The sequence below is a fragment of the Callithrix jacchus genome, chromosome 5, assembly GCF_049354715.1.
Source record: "Callithrix jacchus isolate 240 chromosome 5, calJac240_pri, whole genome shotgun sequence".
In the NCBI taxonomy this organism is placed as follows: domain Eukaryota; kingdom Metazoa; phylum Chordata; class Mammalia; order Primates; family Cebidae; genus Callithrix; species Callithrix jacchus.
Genome location: NC_133506.1, coordinates 2689189 through 2701319, shown reverse-complemented (window position 1 = coordinate 2701319; position 12131 = coordinate 2689189). Strand labels below are relative to the sequence as shown.

Genomic DNA, 12131 nt, shown 5'->3' with positions numbered 1-12131 from the left:
TGGGATTTTTCCCTCCCCACAGTGCACTGAGCAATGGAGGGTGGTGAGGGGTGAAGGAGCCATGCTGCTGAATTCTGGTTGGCATTCCCCCCTTGTGTAAAATGGGGTGTTGGGGTAGGGCAGACTCTGCTTGGGTTTGGTTGTAAGATAAAGCTGGAGGAGAAGCACAGTTGTCCCATTGGATTATTTGAGCAAAAACTACTGTAAATAACTTCTTCGTCTGTTGTCAAATAAAATTGTTTTTGTTTTTGTTTTTTTTAAGCAGAAACAGGGTTCTTGATGTTTGATCCATCAGGGCTTAGGGCCCAGGCTTGAAGACAAAGCAATCACTAGCTTCTTACCTTGCCTTAGATTTTTCACTCTCCCTCTGGTAGCCAGCTGTGAGTTCTGTGCATGCTGCACCCCTGTCCCTTTCACCAGCTCGATTCTGTATCCCATTCAATTCAGGGTTAAGGGGGCCTTTGCATCCCACACTAGGCCAGTCTTCCCTGGGATCAACAGTTAAGCTTTGGAGTTGCTAAGTGGCAAGAATGTAACCTTGAGGAACTGGATACTCTGTCCTCCCCCTCCCTCAGTGAGGAAAGAACATGACTGCAGCCTGAACCCAGCACAGAGAAGCAGCTATGAGATGGTAGCTCCAATCATGTCTGAAACCAGGACCACCTCTAGACTTCCCTATTATGTAAGCTAATAAATTCCCCTTTTTTGCTTGGTTAATACATTTCTGCCATACTGAAATGACAATATGCTAACTGCAGACCAAACTTCAAAAACCAAGGTCTGCAACAGTGGAAAACCAAGTTTGGCTGAGTGTGCCTGGGTCTGTGCTATATTCAATCTCTTTTTTTGGTGTTTTTTTTTTTTTTCTTTAGGCAAAGTCTTACTGTGTCACAAGGCTGGAATGCAGTGGCACAATCTCAGCTCAGTGCAACCTCTGTCTCCCGGGTTCAAGCGATTCCCCTGCCTCAGCCTCCCGAGTAGCTGGAACTACAAGCATTTACCACTATGCCCAACTAATTTTTTGTATTTTTTAACAGAGAAGGGGTTTCGCCATGTTGGCCAGGATGGTCTCAATGTCCTGACTTTGTGATCTGCCTGCCTCGGCCTCCTAAAGTGCTAGGATTATAGGCATGAGCCACCATGCCCAGCCCCAATCTCTTAATTTTTGTATACACACACAGGAAAGTGAGATGCCCTAGGTAAAGAAACTGAGTGGGCTGTGGCTTGTGCCTGTAATGCCAGCTACTCCAAGGCTAAGGCTGGAGATCACTTAAGCGCAGGAGTTCGAGGCTGTGGTGAGCTGTGATTGGGCCACTGTACTCCAACCTGGGTGATAGAATAAGACCCCATCTCTCTCTCTTTTTTTTTTTTTTTTTTTTTTTTTAAAGGGGCCAGGCACTGCAATGGCTCACACCTGTAATCCCAGCACTTTGGGAGGCGGAGGCAGGCAGATTACCTAAGGTCAGGAGTTCAAGACCAGCCTGGCCAACATGATGAAACCTTGTCTCAAAAAAAAAAGAGTACATATTAAGATACTTGCCTGAACTCATATGGCCCTTATAAATATGAAGCTAGAATTCAAATTCAAGTCTGTTTTGCTTCAGGGTCATTCAGATCTGCTCAGAACCTACCTGAACTAATATAGTGGGCACTTAGATAGTGGCCACTAATGTAGTATCATCTAGCTGTCTAGAATGGTGCTATGGGCTAAGCACAAGAAGTTTCTTCTATGAATGAAATCTTGGTGATTTCATCCCAGTCACCTGGATGGAGGATGTCTTATCTCTCCTGCAGGTCACTCTCCTTTAGGAATTTGGAGAGCCTCCCCACTCAAGTTTCCCAGATTATAGAGCCTCAATTCCCTTAGCCATTCACCCAAGGTCCTGATTTTCCCCCACTTCTCTCTCAGTATCTCAAACTGCACACTTGGCCCTGGGGCTCAGCAAAATAGACACGTGCTGTTAAGGCTTTTCAAAGTAAGTTTAATACTCAATTCACATCAGCCAAGCGTAGTACTCATGCTTGTAATCCCAGCACTTTGGGAGGTCAAGGCGAGTGGATCACTTTTGAGGTCAGGAGTTGAGACCAACCTGGACAACATGGTGAAACCCCATCTCTACCAAAAGTACATAAATTAGTGGAGTGTGGTGGCACACCCTTGTAATCCCAGCTACTCGGGGTTGAGGCAGAATCGCTTGGACCCCAGAGGTGGAGGGTGCAGTGAGCCAAGATCGCACCACTACACATGAGCCTAGGCAACAGAGTGAGACTGTGTCTCAAAAAAAAAAAAATGCAATTTCTATCTAGAAAATGCTAATATTCCCCGAAAAGGGGAAGTAATTTGGATTGTTCAATCCCCTAGGGAGAGATGGCTTCTGACAAATATTTTTTTCAAGCTTCTGCATCAAGCTTCCACGAGCCCTGGAGTGAGCAAGCACTTTAGATAATGAAAGTGAACTTTGGGATAATGTGGCCAGGGCCCCTCTGAAACTGGGAACATGATCTAAGGACATCTACGTTTCTTACAGCCTCATTCAGGAAACAGCTTTTAAATGCATCAGCCTCTGGCTGTGAATACCTGCTGTCTCTTTGGGCTGGCTGTGGATTGCCTGACTACTTCTCTATACCCTTGTTCTTTTTTTTTGAGACGGAGTCTCACTCTGTCGCCCTGGATATGAGATCGCCACTGCACTGCAGCCTGGCCCATAGAGCGAGACTCCATCTCAAAAAAAATAAAGGTAGTGGTAGTGACTGGTGGGGAGGGGTATGCCATCTTCTAGACCGGTGGTCAGGGAAGTACTCCTTTCCACTGTTTTTTTTTTTTTGAGACAGAGTCTCGCTCTGCCGCCAGGCTGGAGTGCAGTAGTGCAATCTCAGCTCACTGCAACCTCCACCTCCTGAGTTCAAGAATTCTCCTGCCTCAGCCTCCCGAGTAGCTGGGACTAAAGGCACACACCACCACACCCAGCTAATTTTTGTATTTTTAGTAGAGATGGGGTTTCACCATGTTGACCAGGATGGACTCAATCTCTTGACCTTATGATCCATGGGCCTCAGCCTCCAAAAGTGCTGGGATTACAGGCATGTGCCACCACGCCCAGCCCTTTTCTGCTGTTTTCAAATGGTAGTTTCTCCATGGCCCCTAGGCTTAGAACCATTGGGAAACGTTTTTTTTTTTTTTTTTTTTTTTGGCCCCAACTCAGCCCTATGAATAAGCATCATTCTGGGATAAGACTCAGGACTCTGGATTTTAAAAGTACAATCTAGCTGGAAAGCTGGTACATGAAGACTCCCACAGGGTAGAGGCCAGTTCTGTCTTGTATGGCTATATTCTTGTTATTTTAGACACTAGAGCTGCAGAGAATAAGGTTTGGCACTCAAAAAGGATGGAGAAATAACTATTACTGCTGTCAGTGTTACTGATTTCAAAGGCATTTCTCCATAACCCAAGCCTGGGTTCAAATTCTTGGTCTGTCATTGAATAGCTGTCATGACCATAGGCAAGTCAGTTCACTACTCCAACCTTAGCTTTCATCATCAATAAAATGGGAATAGTAACACTCACCTCTTGGGAGGATGAAACAGGGTAATCTATATGTTACTATCCATCCTTGCTCAGCACACAGCTGAGGGAAAAACAACCCGTAAAACAACTCACCCCATACCGTACAGTTTTGTTTTGTTTTTTTTTAAAGATGGGGTTTCACCATGATGGCCAGACTGATCTTGAACTCAACCTCAGGTGATCCACCCACCTCAGCCTCCCAAAGTGCTAGGATTACAGGCGTGAGCCACGGTGCCCAGCAACCATATAGCTTTTAAGTGGCAGAATTGGCCCTAATTCCCCAGAAAAGTGATTTTCAAGCCTAAATATGCATCAATATCATCAGGAATGCTTACAAAAATGCATATTCCCAGACCTCAGGCCCAGAGGGTCTGGGTAGGAATCTGCATTCCTGCCACAGGAGATACTGATGATCTTGCCCCAGAGACCGCCATCATTATCAGGACTTATCCCCAGAAAACTGGTGGGCTGGAAAAGTCACAACTCTTTGTCTTTCAAAGTTACCAGAAGGGTCTCTGGGCCGTCTGATTTTGCTTCAGAGAGGCTATGGTAACTTGAAGGTCTAGTGTAACCTACCATTTTAATTACCGAAGTAATCCATACTCATTGTAGAGAAATTGCAAGTAAAGGTATAAAAAGGGAAGAGTTTAGTATAAGGTTAAAAGCTCAACCATGTTTTAGATGAAAATTAATGTACTGGGCATGGTGGCTCATGCCTGTAATCCCAGCACTTTGGGAGGCTGAGGCGGGTGGATCACCCAAGGTCAGGAGTTTGAGACCAGCCTGGCAAACATGGCAAAATCCCCATCTCTTCTAAAAATACAAAAATTAGCTGAGTGAGGTGGTGGGTGCCTGTAGTTCCAGCAACTAGAGAGGCTGAGACAGGAGAATTGCTTGAAGCTGGGAGGTGGAGGTTGCAGTGAGTCAAGATCACACCACCGCACTCCAGTCTGGGTGACAGAGTGAGACTCCGTCTCAAAAACAAAACAAAACAAATGTGAAACATTTAGCAAAGTAACTGGTACTTAGCAAGGGCTCATTAAGTGCTAGTATGACATTTGTTGTAGGCCAAAACAAAAAAAAGACCAGGATGCAATCTCAGATCTCCATTTCAACAACAGATGCCCTTTCCATGGCTGGTGGTTCCCCCCAGGATTTCCGATACCTGTGATCCATCAGTACCTGAGAGGGGCCAGTTATCCCTCAGAACATACCTTCCTCTCCAAACCCCACTACAAGCAGCTGGTAGTGCTATCGAGGCATTCAGCTGCAAGGAAATAGCTTTAAGGCTGAGCTCATGTGTTCAACTAGTGCTAAAACGCTACAGACTCACAAAGACAAAATGTGTCCTACTTCCAAATCTGTCTCTCCCACTTCCAAATCTGACCCTTCATCAAGTTCTTTTCTATCTCAGACCACCCAAGATGTTTATTTTAACCAGATGGATTCACTGAAATTCAGCCAGATCCCCGCGTCCTAAGATAAGGAAAGCCTTGGGTGAAAGCAAACAGGGAACAAGTTTCAGTCCCATAAATACCTTCTAGGCAAGGGCTTCCACTCTGGCTGCCAGCTTAGTTTCGGCTGATCCTAGAAAGAGGAGGAACAGGGATCAGGTTTCAGATGCCTGTTGAACTTCTAACTTGCTGTATGACCTTGGGCTACACTGCAGGATTTGAGGACCCTTCCAACTAGAACTTTCTGTGACCTCTCCCAATCCCATGCAAATATAATGACTCTTGGTCAGAGCTTCACAATGTAATATAAACATGACCGAGACTTGGGCATGGTGGCTCATGCCTGTAATCCCAGCACTTTGGGAGGCTGAGGTGGGCAGATCACTTGAGGTCATAAATTGGAGAGGAGCCTGGTCAACATGGTGAAAGTCCATCTCTACTAAAAATACAAAAATTAGCTGGGTGTGGTGGCGGGCACCTGTAATACCAGCTACTCAGGAGGCTGAGAAGAATCGCTTAAACCTGGGAGGTGGCACCACTGCACTTCAGTCTGGGTGAGACAGGGTTTCCCTGTCTCAGAAGAAAGAAGAAGGGAAGGGAAAGGGCGGGTAGGGGAGATGAAAAAAATAGTGCTTAATGAAATGCTCAGCCATTACTAATCATTATGGAAGTACAAATCAAAACCACAAAAAAAAATACTACTTTGCACCTAATGATTATTAACAACAGAAAAAAAAATTTATCTCTGGGCTGGGAGCAGTGGCTCACATCTGTAATACCAGCACTTTGGGATGCCAAGGCGGGCGGATCACCTGAGATTAGGAGTTCGAAACTAGCCTGACCAACATGGAGACACCCCATCTCTGCTAAAAATACAAAATTAGCCAGGCGTGGTGACGCAGGCCTATAATCCAAGCTACTCAGGAGGCTGAGGCAGGAGAATCACTTGAACCTGGGAGGCAGAGGTTGCAGTGGGCTGAGATCACGCCACTGCACTGCACTCTAGCCTGGGTGACAGAGCAAGACTCTGTCTCAAAAAAAAAAAAAAAGTCTGGGCGTGGTGACTCACACCTGTAATCCCAGCACTTTGGGAAGCAAAGACAGGGCTCAAAAAAAAAAAAAATCTCAGAACACTTGTGCACTGCTGGTGGAAATGCAAAATGGTGCAGCTGCTGTGGAAAACAACAGTTCCTCAGAAAATTAAAAACAGGATTACAATATGATCTAGCGATTTCACTTCTGAGAAATAAAGCAGGGACACAGATACTTGTACACTCCACATCTGTGGAAGCATTATTCAGAACAGTCAAAGTGTAAGCAACCCAAATGTCTATCAGTGGGTAGGCAAAATGTATGTACATACGACAGCTTTTAAAAGGAAGAAAAGTCTACCACATGCTACAACATGGGTGAAACTTGAGGACATAATGCTAACTGAAACAGACCAGTGACAAAAGGACAAATACTGTACTTATGAGGTACTCATTAGAATACTCAAATTCCTACAGAGAAAGTAGAATGGAACTAGTTTCCAGAGACCGGGGAAATGGAAGACTGAGGAGTTATTTATTTATTTTTGAGATGGAGTGTCGCTGTTGTTACCCAGACTGGAGTGCAATGGCGCGATCTCGGCTCACTGCAACCTCCACCTCCTGGGTTCAAGCAATTCTCCTGCCTCAGCCTCCCGAGTAGCTGAGACTACAGGTGCGCACCACCATGCCCAGCTAATTTTTTTATTTTTAGTAGAGACGGGGTTTCACCTTGTTAACCAGGATGGTCTCGATCTCTTGACCTCATGATCCACCAGCCTCGGCCTCCCAAAGTGCTAGGATTATAGGCGTGAGCCTCCGCGCCTGGCCTGGGGAGTTATTTTTAATACATACAGAGTTTTAGTTTTACAAGATGACAAAGTTCTGAAAATGGATGGTGGTGAAGGCTGCACAACAAACTGAATCCACTTTATGCCACTCAACTAGATACTCCTTTTTTTTTTTTTTTTTTTTTTGAGATGGAGTCTTGCTCTTGTTGCCCAGACTGGGGTGCAATGGCACAATCTCAGCTCACCGCAACCTCTGCCTCCTGGGTTCAAGCAATTCTCCTGCCTCAGCCTCCCAAGTAGCTGGGATTACAGGCATGTGCCACCACACCCGGCTAATTTCGTATTTTTAGTAGAGACAGGGTTTCACCATGTTGGTCAGGCTGGTCTCAAACTCCTGACCTCATGATTCGCCCGGCCTCCCAAAGTGCTGGGATTACAGGCATGAGCCATTGCACCCAGCCAACTATATACTTAATAACTGGTGAAATAATAAACTTTGTTAAATATGTTTTACTAAAATTAAAAAAAACAATTTTTTATTTTATTTTATCTTGAGACAGGGTTTCTCACTGTGTCACCCAGGCTGTACTGCAGTGATGCAATGATCACAGCTCACCTGCAGCCTCGACCTCCTGAGCTTAAGTGAGCCTCCCATCTCAGCCTTCCAAAGAGATGAGACAACAGGTGTGCACCACCATGCCTGGCTAATTTTTGTTTATTTGTTTGTTTGTTTTGTAGAGATGGAGTCTCCCTGTGTTGCCCAGGCTAGGCTTGAAACCCTGGGCTCAAGTGATCCTCCTGCCTAAGCCTCCCAAAGTGCTGGGATTATAGGCGTGAACCCACCAAGCCAGGCCCTTAAAAATATATATATATTTTTTTTTTTCGAGACGGAGTTTTGCTCTTGTTACCCAGGCTGGAGTGCAATGGCATGATCTCGCTCACCGCAACCTCCGCCTTCTGGGTTCAGGCAATTCTCCTGCCTCAGCCTCCTGAGTAGCTGGGATTACAGGCATGCGCCACCATGCCCAGATAATTTTTTGTATTTTTAGTAGAGACGGGGTTTCACCATGTTGACCAGGATGGTCTTGATCTCTTGACCTCCTGATCCACCCACCTCGGCCACCCAAAGTGCTGGGATTACAGGTGTTAGTCACCACGCCCGGCCAAAAATATTTTTAATTCCTGGCTGGGCACGGTGGCTCACATCTGTAATCCCAACACTTTGGGAGGCCGAGGCAGGCAGATCATGAGGTCAGGAGATTGAGACCATCCTGGCCAACATGGTGAAACCCCGTCTCTACTAAAAATACAAAAATAAGCTGGGCATGTTGACGCATGCCTGTAATCCCAGCTACTTGGGAGGCTAAGGCAGGAAAATCACTTGAACCAGGGAGTTGGAGGTTGCAGTGAGCTGAGATTGCGCCATTGCACTCCAGCCTGACAACAGAGACAGACATCATCTCAAAAAAAAAAAAAAAAAAAAAAAAATTTAATTTGCTGGGCACAGTGGCTCACTCCTGTAATCCCAGCATTTTGGGTGGGAGGCCGAGGCGGGTGGATCACGAGGTCAAGAGATCGAGACCATCCTGGTCAACATGGTGAAACCCCATCTCTACTAAAAATACAAAAAATTAGCTGGGCATGGTGGCGTGTGCCTGTAATCCCAGCTACTCAGGAGGCTGAGGCAGGAGAATTGCCTGAACCCGGGAGGCGGAGGTTGCGGTGAGCCGAGATCGCGCCGAGCCGAGATCGCGCCATTGCACTCCAGCCTGGGTAACAAGAGCGAAACTCCGTCTCAAAAAAGAAAAGAAAAATTAATTTGGCCAGTCATGGTAGCTCATGCCTGTAATCCCAGCACTTTGGGAGGCCGAGGTGGGTGGATCACGAGGTCAAGAGATCGAGACCGATCATCCTGGTCAACAAGGTGAAACCCCGTCTCTACTGAAAATAAAAAATTAGCTGGGCATGGTGGTGCTCGCCTGTAGTCCCAGCTACTCGGGAGGCTGAGGCAGGAGAATTGCCTGAACCCAGAAGGTGGACATTGCGGTGGGCCGAGATCGCGCCATTGCACTCCAGTCTGGGTAATAACAGCGAAACTCCGTCTCAAATAAAATAAAATAACGTTTAACTTAAAAAAGTCTTTTGAATCTAGTTTTATCCACCTTCAATGCCCTCACCGTCACCTAAATGACTTCAATAGTTTAACTAGTCCTCCATTCTGATCCAGTCCCACAAATAGCAGCGAGTGTGATCCTTCTAAGATACAAACCTCATGGCTTCCCCTGCCTCTGGGATAAGAAGCAAACTCTTCAGTGATTCTTGAGTCCTTCCCCTCTGGTGGCTTCATTCCTTACCATTAGCCCACATGGTTTCATTTCCCTGAAGGTTCTCTCCCACCTTCACCTCCCTGTTCTTCTAATTTCTTCCTTCAGAGTTTAGCCTTCCCTAATCCCCCCAGATCAGGTTCCCCATTATACATCTTCACCAGAAGGAGAACTGGCAGAGTGAAAATTTACCTTTATGTAGGCCAAGGGCTAGTCATTCTTCCAACATTCTATGACAGATTCACCAGTTTGTCTTCTGAACTACATGCCAGCAGGGAGTCTGTAAAAGAGGTTTTGTAACAATGGTATATTTCCAAACAAGTGAGACTTGGAAGCTCTTGGCCCCCTGAAGTTTCCCTGAAAATCTGACATGAGGCAGATTGATTAACAGGAGAAAAGGCATACAAATTTTATTTAATGTATATACCCAGGAGTCTTCAGAATGAAGACCCAGCTCCCCCTCCCCAATAAGGTACAGAAGTTTTTTTTTTTTTTTGGTCCAAGCTGAAGTGCAATGGTGCAATATTGGCTCACTGCAACTTCTGTCTCCCAGGTTCAAGCAATTCTCCTGCCTCAGCCTCTCAAGTAGCTGGGATTACAGGCGTGCACCACCACACATGGCTGATTTTTTTGTATTTTAGTAGAAATGGGGCTTCACCATGTTAGCCAGGCTGGTCTCAGGTGATCCTCCCACCTTGGCCTCCTAAAGTGCTGGGATTACAGGCATGAACCAACATGCCCAGCCAGGTACAGGTGCTTCTATACCATCTTGAGGTTACAGAAAGAATGGAGGCTTGGATCCTGGTAGAATAGGTTATGGGAAGGGGGAGCAGAGGAATTTTATTGAGGGACAACAAAAGATTACTAGGAAGAATGACTGGATGGGGATCAGAAACTGTAAACGGTTATCTTTGGAATTTAAATGATTGTTGAAGACAGTTATTACCTTGAAAAAGGGTCTGTTCATATGTGGTTACACTGTTCTCTTCTGCAACAGAAAGTGAGATAACTGGGAGAAGAACAAGAACTCTTCTCCTTGGTGGGTCAGTCATATCTTTATGTAGACAGGGGAAAAGTCTCTTCCAGCACCTTGATCTCTAACGGTTTTCAATTTCAGATATTATGTTAGGCACAGTGGCTCATGCCTGTAATCTCAACAAATTGGGAGGCTGAGGTGGGAGCATTGCTTGAGCCCAGGAGTTCAAGATCAGCCTGGGCAACATAGTGAGACCCTGTTCCTACAAAAAAAAAAAAAAAAAAAAAAGGCAGGGTGTATGGTGGCTCACACCTGTAATCCCAGCACTTTGGGTGGCTGAGGCGTGTGGATCACTTGAGGTCAAGAATTTGAGACCAGCTTGGACAAGATGGTAAAACCCCATCTTTACTGAAAAATACAAAAAGTAGCCAGGCATGGTGGCGCACGCCTGTAATCCCAGCTATTGGGGAGACTGAGGCAAGAGAACCAACCGGTTGAACCTGGCAGGTGGAGGTTGCAGTGAGCAGAGATCACACCACTGGACTCCAGCTTGGGTGACAGAGTGAGACTCTCCCAAAAAAGGAAAAACTTAGCCAGGTGTGGTGGCATATGCCTGTGCCTGCAGCTTCAGCTACTTGGAAGGCTGAGGTGGGAAGATAATTTGAACCCAGGAGATCAAAGTTGCAGTGAGGCCAGGTTCCATGGCTCCTGCCTGTAATCCCAGCACTTTGGGAGGCTGAGGTGGGCGGATCACCTGAGGTTGGGAGTTCGAGAAAAGCCTGACAAACATGGAAAAACCCCGGTCTCTACTAAAAATACAAAATTAGCTGGGCATGGTGGTGCATGCCTGTAATCCCAGCTACTCAGGAGGCTGAGGCAGGAGAATTGCTTGAACCCAGGAGGTGGAGGTTGTGGTGAGCCGACATCATACATTGCACTCCAGCCTGGGCAACAAGAGCAAAACTCTGTCTCAAAAAGAAAAAAAAAGCAAGCAGCAGTGAGCTCTGTCATGCCACTGCATTTGAGCATGGGCAACAGAGTGAGACCTTGTCTCAAAAACTAAACTAAAATAAAATAGTCATTATACTAGGGAGCCATATTTTGGGGTGAAATATTTTTATTTCCTTCAACTGGCTAAGCTTTACCATTGCATATGGGAGGGAAACTGGATCAGAAAAGAGGCAGGGCTGAAAAGAACGAGACGCATGGGAAACTTAGGACAAAAGGTGTGCACCCAGATAATGTATACGACCTTTCCACCAGCTCCAGACAGTAATGTGATCGCAGTGTGTTTCACTTTGGGGGTCCAGCCCCACTTAATCTACTAAAGTAATGTCAGAGTGGGTTTGGGGTGGAAAACACCAGCAATGGTATTCTGAAAAAGCTCCCTAGGAGGTTCTTTTCTTTTTTTGAGACGGAGTTTCGCTCTTGTTACCCAGGCTGGAGTACAATGGCTCGATCTCAGCTCACCGCAACCTCCACCTCCTGGGTTCAGGCAATTCTCCTCCCTCAGCCTCCTGAGTAGCTGGGACTACAGGCACGCGCCACCATGCCCAGCTAATGTTTTGTAGTTTTAGTAGAGACGGGGTTTCACTATGTTGACCGGGATGGTCTCGATCTCTTGACCTCGTGATCCACCCGCCTCGGCCTCCCAAAGTGCTGGGATTACAGGCATGAGCCACCGGGCCCGGCTGAGATGGGGTTTTCAACCATGTTGGCCAGGCAGGTCTTGAACTCCTGACCTCAAGTGATCCACCCAACTCAGCCTTCCAAAGTGCTGGGATTACAGGCCTGAGTCATGGCGCCCAGCCTCCCTAGGAAGTTGTATTGTTCCCAAAAAGTGAAGAACTACAGGTGAATGTTGAAAGGTATGCAAAAGATGAGATGGGCAGATTGCCTGAGCTCAGGAGTTTGAGACCTGCCTTGGCAGCATGGTGAAACCCCGTCTCTACTAAAATACAAAAAAAAATTAGCCGGGTGTGGTGGTGGTGCC

The 12131-nt window shown here is 46.3% G+C and overlaps 1 long non-coding RNA gene across 1 annotated transcript; it reads right to left on the bottom strand.

Moving 5' to 3' along the window:
• Positions 1-5072: 5072 nt before the first annotated feature.
• LOC144582429 (uncharacterized) lies at positions 5073-10238 on the bottom strand. Its single transcript, XR_013535015.1, has 3 exons — positions 10109-10238; positions 9355-9442; positions 5073-5152 (listed from the first exon to the last, which is right to left on the bottom strand). It is a non-coding gene; the product is annotated as an uncharacterized LOC144582429 (long non-coding RNA).
• Positions 10239-12131: the final 1893 nt, after the last annotated feature.